The sequence below is a fragment of the Gavialis gangeticus genome, unplaced genomic scaffold (genome assembly GCF_001723915.1).
Source record: "Gavialis gangeticus isolate Ggan-Ray unplaced genomic scaffold, GavGan_comp1, whole genome shotgun sequence".
In the NCBI taxonomy this organism is placed as follows: domain Eukaryota; kingdom Metazoa; phylum Chordata; order Crocodylia; family Gavialidae; genus Gavialis; species Gavialis gangeticus.
In genome coordinates, this window is record NW_017729022.1 from 137170973 (window position 1) to 137181664 (window position 10692).

The window sequence follows — 10692 nt, forward strand, 5'->3', positions numbered from 1 at the left end:
AAGTTATAAATTGGCTGAAACATCTGGAAATCATTCAGAAGGACGATACAGCTCTGCAGAAAGGATTAATTAGATGTTGACCTGGATCAGTGGGCCCATGGATCTTGAAGAGCCCAAGGACTGAATACCAGGGTCCTTCCTGGTACCTCTCGGACAGCACTCATCAGGGATACCTGGCTTTGCTGAGCTTTGTGGAAAGAGAAACTTGTCATACATCAGGCATCAGAGGGGACTGCCGATAAGTTGCTGACATGAATTATTTTTGTCTGTCATTGTTTGTCTTGTTACTACGTGTAGTTGTGTTTTTGTTAAGTCAAAAACCTTTCTTACCTTTCTACCCCGTGACCACACTCTCAATCAATCCAGAACCCTCCACTGGCAGCTGGGACAGCTGGGAGGTGGGCTATGGGGGGGGGAAGGGGGGGCTACAGCAAATTTTTGTAGGGCTTGCCCCAACCCCGTTCCCTCCCTCACTGCAGGAGTCTTGATCTGCCCTCCATGGCCCTTCCCTCCCTGCTTCCCTTCCACCACACCAGATATATCAGCTGCACACAGCTGTCCACGCTGCCAGGATGCACTCCTTGCTGCCTACATGCTGCGCTGCAGTGGCATGCACGCACAGCCATTTATTAGCCAAATTATCGGCCACATCAGGCCGATTTCCAAAACAGTCCATTTTCTTTATGTTGGTGCCGATCTAATATCAGACCAACATATCGGTGCACCTCTAATCAATATTGATGTACACCTACCATATCTAAACTTAATATTAAATATAGATATCTAAATCTAATACATCTACATTGGATATAGATAGATGTACATAGATCTAGATATATGTTACATACACATATCTACATATTTATCTATAACTACCTAGATGAATCTATTTATACCTATCTATATTTACACACACACACTTCTATATGTTTGTGTATGTGTAGGTATACGTTATATCGGGCTGGGCAATTATTTTGGGCAGAAGGCTGCTTACTGAGCTTTGGCAAGCCATCGAGGGCCACATGACAGGCAGCCAGGGGCAGATAAATATTAATTTTCTAAATTTTTTAGGGGCCCCATGGGCTGGATAGAATGGCCTGACAGGCTGCATCCGGCCTGCGGGCAGCATTTTACCTACCCCTGTGTTCGATGCATCCCATGCCCCCACAATAGGATCATAGAAAATGAGAGCTGGAAGGGACCTCAGGAAAGGATCTTGTCCAGGTATGGGCAAAATACAGCCTGCAGGCATCTAGCCCAGGTGAGTTAATTCTATCTGGTCCATGGGCAAGTGGTGGCTCTGGCTCCTGCACCGTGTCGGGCAGGCGGACAGGGCTGCTTCTGCTCAGTGCCAGCAGAGACCGGGGCTGGAACACTGGGGCCCAAGAGTGGCTCGCCCAGGGCCTCTGGAGCTGGAGCCACCACCCACGCTGCTTGCCTATCGGCCAGGCAGAATCAATACGCAAGCCCTGGACAAACTTTGCTCATGTCCTGGGAACTTTGGCTCTGGTTGCTACATGGTACTGGACAGACAGGTGGGCAGGTCTGCTTTCACTCAGTGTCCCCCATGGCACCAGCAGAGGCCAGAGCTGGAGTTGCTAGGTCCTGAGCATGGCTCCAAGAGCATGGCTCCAGCTTCTGCCTGCAGGGGATAGAGCCTGGCCACGGTCCTCTGTGCTCTCCCACCCTGCCCCACCCAGTCATCAATGCTCCTGGGAGCCGTGGGATCAGGATAAGCACATGCACATTCTAGGAGCCCTGATGGTAGGATGGGACAGCACAGAGGCCCACAGCCAGGGACCACCCCCCCACAGACAGGGGCTGGATCTGGCTGGGAGCAGCCTTTGTGCAGCACCCCCAGCCTGTGTGGCCATATGGTGCCCTGACTTGGCTGTAGGGTGTTGGTGGCTTTTAACAGCCAACTAGATCACTCCAGTCAGGCTAAATCTTAAAGAGCTGAGAGAAGTGTTGGTGGCACTTCTGGGTTTGCTGCCAGTGGCACTTTTGGGCTTGCAGTCAGTGATCGGCTGCTGGAGGACTCCCCCAGTTGGTGACTGGCCACTGGAGCCCCCCCAAAATCAGGTGGCACCAGTCACCTACGTGTATGTATATAGATATTTATACTCTAGCTATAGATCTATGATAGATAGATAGCTCTTCCTCTTGCTCACTCTCTCTTTCTATATGATACAGACAGATACACATAAGGAGATAGATGGATAGGTACATATGGGTACAGACACCCCTTACCATGGAGCAGCGTTGCCAGGTCTGAAACATGCAGTTATTGCATTGGAAGTTCAAAACGATCGTATTTGCTGAAAAAGTTACTGTATACTGAAAAATATGCAAATAACCATGCAAATAAGTCCTCTTCTTTACTTCTAATTGCTCACTGTAACTCTGCAGTGAATAAGTGAGAACTGAGTCAAAGTTGAAGCTTTTTAAAAAAAAAAAATTCAAGGCACTGCAGCGTGCTGACAACAAGCCCAGAAGTCTGTTCCAACTCCCTGAGAGGGACTTGGGTTTTGCACATGCTGCGTCAACGAACACGAGCCTACGCTTTGAATACTTTTACTACTGCTATTATCGTAAAAATACGGTAATTATCCTACACCCGGCAACACTGCCCCGGAGGGGGCGCCCCCACGACGTCACGGGCGTCAGGCGTCAAGCGCCTCGCGCCCAGACCCCCGCGCGGGGCAACCAACGGCCTGCCCCCAGTCTCACCTTGGCTCGCGCGCCCCCGCCGGAGGAGGGGAAGGGCAACAGCAGCGGCGCGAGACAAGGAGCGCGAAGCCGCACCGAGGGACCTTCCGGGGAGTGACAGGCGTCCCAGCCAAACGCCTGTCTGGCCGCCCGAAATGCTTTGCGCCGCCCCCACTACGCAGAGACGGCTAGGTGAGACTGATCCCAAACCCCGGAAAGCGCCGCGCCCACAGGAAGGGATGGTGAGGCCCTGAAGGCATCCTTGCAGTCACCTACACCATCCGCTGTCCAGCGCAGAGGGGCAGATGCCGGCGTCTAAGATGCCCTTTCCCTGCCCGTGACGTCACAATCCAGTAACTCGCGATGATTTTGAATACTAGCAAGCCCTCAGTGTGGGAAGGCCTCTCCTTTCTCCTTCCTTATTGGCTCCACCGGGTCACATGACCCGGAAGCCGGGAGTAAGCCCGGGCCTGGGTTTTCACAGCTTGCCGAGCCGGCGGGCAGTGGAAGAGGTTGCCCGGCCGCCATTTTAGAATCAGGCAAGGAAGCCGCCCCGGGGGCGGACATGTTCGATTGGGGCGCACAATTTAAGCGCGGCGGCCATTTTGGAGGAGGGCGAAGGAGCGGTGGGAAGCAAGGACGTTGTGGGGCGGGACCTGGGAGGCGCCAGTGCGTGAGTAGGAGCCGCGGCGGCGGGGCGGGGTCTGCGGGCGCGGACTGCCGCTTGTCGGAACTCCGTTGGTGCCCCTTCCAACTCGGGTGGCCCTGGGGAGCCGCCCCCCCCCCAACCGCGAGGCGTTGTTCTGTTACGTCACACCCGGTCGTTGCTATTGGGGAGGGATATAGGGTCAGAGGAAAGGGGGCTAGAAGGAGCCTCGTGACGTCATCGAGGCAGGAGCGTGGCTCCTTCCTGGGCTGGACTGCTTTGCCCCGTGTCGATGAATGTGGGGGGAAGCAAGGAGATAGGTGTAGAGGTTTGGGGGAAACTGCACCTCAAAGTATTGAAAGCAAAACTCATGTCATCTGTATGTGTTAAGCCAGAGTGGGGTCAAAAGTTAAGGCTTGCTAGCCCCTGCTGAGGCCACAAAGCCTGCCAAGTTTCAAGGAGATCGGTGCAGGGGTTTTTGGGGAAACTGCACCTCAAGTTGCAAACAAGCAAAACTTGTGACATGGGTGATACTGTGTGTTAAGGCGCAGCAGGGTTAAAGCTGCAGGTATGAAGCCTGCCAGCTGTCAAGGAGATAGGTGTGGGGGGAGTCTGGGGCCCTGCACCTCTAGCTGGTGGTAGGCAAAACTGGAACACAGCTCGTAAGTCACACCAAGGCAGAAAGCAAGGCAGTTTAAACAATGCTGCCTTTTATGCAGTTTTTCCATCCCTCCTCCAGAGCACTGGAATTGGAAGGGACCCCAGGAAAGATTGACAGTCACTGGCCAGCTACACATCCATGAAGAGCACTCCTTCCCCCCTCTTCCCCCTCCTTCTCCTTATTTTAGATTCTGTTTCCCTGCAGGCAAGCCCTGCTTGATCTTCAAAACTCAAAACGTTTTGAAATTTTCGAAATGTTTCGACTTGCCTCATTTCGTTTCAAGGCTGTTTCAAAGCTCTCTGTTTCATTTCCATTTTGCTGTTTCAAGCTTGAAACTGCTGGCGAAATTTCGCACCACCTTAGTAAGCACAGTAATTATACATTCACTTCTGAAATTGGGTACCACTCAATTCCCAAAAGTTATGGAGGTGTACCTTGAGTCCAGACATGTAGAGAACCACTGCATAGAGAGTATGACTTGATCTACAATATTGACTCTTGATTATTTTCCAAGCACTGCTGGACCAGGAATTGTAAAAAAAACAAAACAAAAAACCAACCCCCCCCCCAAACAACAACAAAGAAAAGAAAAGGTTTCAATGCTTGCATTAGGAACTGGACTAGGTCTACTGAAGTCAGGCGTGTGCAAGCCTTTGTGATTCCTGTTGTTTGAAAGATAAATGTTTCCAAAATCAAAAGCATTGCTTGAATGAATACACATTTAACATAAAAATAAATAAATGTTTAAGTGTAATAATTTGCTGTGGTTGGTATTGATCTTTTGTGGATTTGGGAATCCAAAGGGATTCTAACCATCAGCCAGAGAGTGTAGACAATACCATATGAATCAAGTAACCCGTTACATAAACCGAGTAGCAAATTGTGAATGCATGCTATAAAATTGTACAAATAACCCCTGTACATTCATTTGTAAAAATTACAGGTATTTGCATAATTAAAGTGCAAATAAATTATTATTAATATTAAACTGAGGCCCCAAATGATATGTACACATAGTAAGAGAACATCTTGGATCCAAAGAATTTACAGTTTAAATGGCCAAAGCAGATAAAGGCAGGAGAGGAAGCAGAGGCTCAGTAAAGTGAAATGATTTGCCTGCATCAGCAGGAGAGCCAAGTATAGAGCCCAGGACTCTGATGCCCTGTGTGGGAATCCATTGTCCGCTGGGCCATACTAGTTTAAAGTAGCCAAATAATTAGACTAGCTCTGCTTTTAATTGAAGGTGAAGGAGTTTGTATTAGCTAGTTAAGTTTTCCGAAGGTTCTTATGTTGCATAGTTTTCCTTCCCTTCCAGCCCTTTTATTTTAGACAAGTTGGTCTGACTACGTCAATTTACAAAATTCATACCCATTTAAATATAAAAAATTGCATCTTGACTTGTTCTTTTTTTAAATATATACCTCTCTAAATATTTTTTTTTGTGGGTGGTGTGCTGCCTTTGACTCTCAATCTCTACAGTGCACAAAGTTCACTTGACAGGTGTGGACAAACTTGTGACACATGCAGTATTTCCTGGAAATAATTTTTTGTCTCAAAAGGGCAGCGGTTATAATAGATCCCACCCTCTTGTGTCTTCTGCAGCCTGGGAAATCCCAAAGCTGAGTGTTTTATGGATTGTTGGCCTCTCTCCATTTACAGGGGAGGAACATTTCAGCCTTGCTGGGTGGGCTCAGAATCCCCTTGTGTCTCAAGAGCTGACCTATTTTTTTACTGCTGTCAGAGGAGTGGCTCTTAAGAGCTTATGCAGTAGTAGTGATATTTTCTTTCTGTTTAGCTAATTACTTTTATTTTTCTAAGTTCTCGGGATTCATTTACCTTAATTTTAAATTCTGTCCTCTGCTTCTCTTCTGTTGACTTGAGCGGGAATAGAATAGAGTTTTTCAGAAAACAAGGCTCTTTAAGCCTCACATGATTGCAACTTGATTTGGTGGATATTGTGGGAGGACTCTTCTCACGTTTTTTTTCACTCCATTGTTTTATAATTTTCATTTTAGGCAGGAATTTATGTCTGTCATAAGTCATTGAAGGGTGGTCTTGGGTAATAGTTGCATTGGCATCCTGTAAGTCTAGAGGGCTTTTCTATTGTCAGAACATCTTCATGCGCTGAACAGAATCACACATCCTTCTACTGTTCTGCAACAACATTATTGTAGCAATGCGTCGTGCGTGTGCACCAAGATCTAGTTCATGGGAGCCAGATAAGAGCTTGCCTCTGTGCCTTCTGGGATGCATAGAAATGCAGTGAAGGAAAGGGGGGTGAGTGCGTGCGTGCGTGTGTGTGTCCTTCTCTTCCTAGACAGCACTACTGTAAGACGTAGGGCAGAAGCATAATGCTTCTGACAGAGCTGTTCCTTTAATTCACTAGGCAACACCCCTTTATGCTTCAAAGATTAACCATTCTTCTCACCCCTAAATTCAATTCCCTGGATTTCTACAGGCTGGATGATTTGGATCTGTGGGCCAGTTGTTTGACACCTAGCCAGCAGTAGAAGAGCTTCATCAGTTAGTTCTTTCATTTCAGAGTTGAATTCAAACAGTCGTGTTGCTGTTGATGTCAGATTTACTTCTAAACAATTACTTTTGAAAGGGCACTGCTTTTAAATGGCCTTTCCTTTAGTATAAGTAACATCAGAGGGAACTTGTTGGCAGCGTATAAGTATATAAGGGGAACATATCAGGGACTGAACATCTGTTCACCAGGGCTCCCCAGGGGAAGACTAGGACTAATGGTCATAAATTGCTAGAAGACTGCTCTAAATTAGACATAATGAAAAACTTCTTTACACCTCAAGTGTCCAGGGTTTGGAGTAGACTCCCTCCAGAGGTGGTACAATGGTCTACTTCGGATATCTTCAACAAATGTCTGGATGCTCACCATCTGATCCTAGCAGTCTTTCCTGCCCAAGCACAGGTGGTGGGGCTGGACCTGATGATCTCAAGAGGTCCCTTCCAACCCCTAATACCTATGAATCTATAAGTCTTTGGTTATTAAAACAAAGAATATTGAAAAACTAGCTTTGTTGTCACGATTTATGATTCTTTGTTTACTAGGTGTGTTTCTTTCACTTGGCCTGAGAAATTCATTTATTGGCCCAGTTCATTATCCCTTAGCCAAGGAAATCAATGCAGTCTGAGATAAGTTTCTTTTGACTAGGGCAGGGGGTTCAAACTCACTTTGTGATCTGGGCCATATCCAGACTGCAGAGTTTCTTGCAGAGTTGGACCAGTCTGGGGATCACAGAAGTAGTGGTGGCTCTGGCACAGGGTGTGCAGCGCAGCTCCACATCCTGCCAAGTGTCCCATGCCAGCACTGGAGCTGCCGCCATTTCTGTGTGCCTCGTGCCACAGTGGCAGCTCAAGCTTTAGGCATGGGGCAGGCAGCAGTGGTGGCAGCTCCAGCATGGGGCAGCAGTGGGGTTGGTAGCCAAGGAACCAGGGCCACAACAGTAGCAACAGGTAAAGTGGTTGGAGGGTGACTGGGATTGTATCATCCCTTTGCTTGCTGTCCTGCAGGTGATCACTGTGCCTACTAGGACCCAAGGACTCAGGATTCTGTAGTAGGCCACATCCCCTGGCCACACCCTCCAGTTTCCAGTGGCTTGCTGGTAGTCTGGTGGGCTAGGCAGAGATGTTCTGCACACTTGTATGTTTGACACCCTTGGGCTAGGGTAGTGAATTGTGCTGTAGCCTGTTTTGTGTGTGTATTATGATTATTTCAAGTTTCAGATACAGTGCTGCATATCAGGGGTTTAAACCCAACTTTCTGGAAGAGCATAAGCTATAAAGGGGCAATTGTAAGTGTGCATTAACAAAATTTTTCTTATTGGTAATTTTTTTTTTTTTTTTTTAACAGAAAACAGTTTTTTTCCATTTCTTAGGGATTAATGCTCATAGAAGCAGAGCTGGTTTGTGCTTAAAACAGATCTGAGATTGGCTAAAAGTGATTTGTTATTTCTAAGTGGGTCTTATCTTGTATACTTCTTTATAGTGGAATGGGATAATGACTATGCTTTGAATATTTGCGTTGTGCCTGACAGCAGATGCAGAGAGTTCAGATGTAGAATTCATCCCAAAATCTTGACAGTTTTATCACCCAGTGGTTGGAGTCAATTGAAGAAAAAAAAAAAAGGAGAGAGGACATGCATCTACCACCAGTACCCTCTTTTCACCTTTACAACAGAGATCTCCTCCCACCAATGTTTGTGCTTCTTCTCCTTCCTAGCTTATTAAGCCATTAACATTTCAGAAAGCATTGGCGCACACACATTTATTCCTTGCTGTCTGGTGCTCTGTATGTATCAGGGGCAACACTTTACAGGGTGGTTACGTGCTTCTTTGGTTAGCAGGGGTGGACAAAATGGTGGATCTGGTGGGCATTTGGACTTCATTTCCCAGCAGCCCCTGCCTGCATCACTGCAGCCAGTTTCCATGGAGACCCCGGCAGCAGCAGCAGCATGGTGACAGTACATGGCCAGGGTTTCCATGGAGACTGGCCCCAGCAGCGCTAGCAGGGTGGGGAGCTGCTCTGCGGCCATGGCTGGGATCTTGCAATGGTGACAGTGTGGTCTGGAGTTGAGACAGGGCCGGATTGCACTTCTGCCCTGGCTTTGGACCATGCAGTCACCACTGCAAGATCTCAGCCCTGGAGCTGCTCACTGCCTGCCACAGCGACCCAGGCAGGTGCTGCTGGGAAACGGAGTCCTCTGCAGGCCTGATCCGGCCTGCAGGCCCGATTTTGCCAGCCCTTGTTATAGAGTCTTGGCTGTACACTGGTCCAAGCTGTCACTACAACCTTGGGCCGTGCTCCCAAGTCCTGCTTTAGTCCTGTCCCTAACTACCTACTTCTGCAACCCAGACTTCCAGTCCTATGCAGGGATGACATACACCTTAACTTCGGTTGGCACCTTAACTTTATATTTTCTGCATTTTCAGAGCTTTACATTTCTGTTACTTTCAAGTCACTCCTACTCCCTCCAACTTTCAAGTCACTCCTACTCACTAGCACAGACCACTCTGTCTTTCTTCACATAAACATTACCATCTGCTTGGTGCCTGAATGTTTAGTCCATGCTAATACACAAAGTTTAAGCTCCTTCTTAAATAACTATTTCTATATTGTTTCCCCAAAGGGGCTGCATTCAGAAGGCAGACTAAATCTGAATGACTGAGGTCAATTTGGGGATGAGCAGAACCTTGGTTTAAGCCCAAATTCTGCACAGAATAACATTGTGGGTATTTGGGGACTTTCTGAAGCAGCGTGATATTTTTCAGGGCACTGTATCTCACTCAAATTACTCCAAATTTTGTTCAATAAACCAATTCTGCACCACTATGAAACATGTCACATTTGAAGACAGACCTGTAATATAGGGAAGTTGTATTCAGCTTCTAGTATTGGGATGACTAGAAGCTGAATACAACTTCAGAATATCTGGGTACATTCCCTTTACTGGGGTGTCGGATACCCGGTCCAGGGGCCAAATCTCATTGTGGAACCATTTTACCTGACCTGCAGTGTTCCCAGATAAGCTGGGAATTTAGAGGCAGGTCAAGTAGGGGCAGGGCCCACCACTGAATTTGCAGCTATTGAGCCTCACTGGGCATTGGCACATATGTGGGTAGTGGTGGGGATGAATGAGTGCTGCATTACTCTTTGTGCCAACACTGGCCCCATGCCACCCTCAGTCACCCTGCCATTGCCATCAGATCCGGAGCTGACCCCCAAAGCTCCTTGCTGTCCAGAATTGGCCTGGGAGTGACAGTGAGTTTGACACCACTATCCTGTATGCATATTAGGAACTGCAGGCCAGAAAAACTCATCTGAGGTTTGATGTGGGCTGCTGCTGCCACTTTTCCCCATGCCCCAGCTGTTAGTCTCCTTGACAGGTGCCCCACCATTTGGTCACCATCTTGGGAGTGGAAGTCCTGCCCCTAACCCTTGACCTTTGCCACCAGATGTCATCCCCCCTTACCCCCAGAAGTACTCCTTTTGGGAGGGGGGGTTTGCCGTCTTGGAACCGGAATAAAAATCAAACATCTACTATAACATATTTTAATTTTGTTTCAAAAAATATTTTTGTCCTGATTTGTGTATGCTTGTGTAGTGTATATAGAGACGATTGCATAATAGCTCAAACTGGTATCTTACTCTTGTACATGGTGATGGGCTGTGGGAGGGGGTGGATGGGTGGGGAGAGTATGGGGTTTGTGGGGGGTTGTGGGTGTGTGTATGTGCGGTGTAGATGTGTTTGTGGGGGTGTGTGGGTAGGTGGGGGTGGATGAATAGGTGTGGAGAGGAGGGCACGGGGTGTGTTGGCAGGATGTGGGGGGGGTGTGCGCGCGTAGGTATGGGGTGAATGGGGTGTGTGGCTAGTGGGTGTGGGGTGTGCATGGGGGGTGTTGGATTCCATAGATTTCATGGATTTTATAGACATTAGGGCTGGAAGGGACCTTGGAAGATCATCGAGTCCAGCCCCCTGCCCAAAGGGCAGGAAGTCAGCTGGGGTCATAGGATCCCAGCAAGATAACCATCCAATTTGCTCTTGAAGGTGTTCAATGTAGGTGCTTGAACCACCTCCGATGGCAGGCTGTTCCAGACCTTGGGGGCTTGGACAGTAAAGAAGTTCTTCCTTATGTCCAGCCTGATATGGTCATG

The 10692-nt window shown here is 48.0% G+C and overlaps 1 protein-coding gene across 2 annotated transcripts in view; it reads right to left on the reverse strand.

The window, feature by feature from the left end:
- The window catches only part of MKKS (McKusick-Kaufman syndrome), an 18255-nt gene extending 15357 nt beyond the window's left edge, over window positions 1–2898 (reverse strand). For both annotated transcript variants that reach the window (XM_019516236.1, XM_019516235.1), the window contains exon 1: window positions 2731–2898. The gene's annotated coding sequence lies outside the window, so the exon portion shown is untranslated. The remainder of the gene's footprint in view (window positions 1–2730) is intronic.
- Window positions 2899–10692: the final 7794 nt, after the last annotated feature.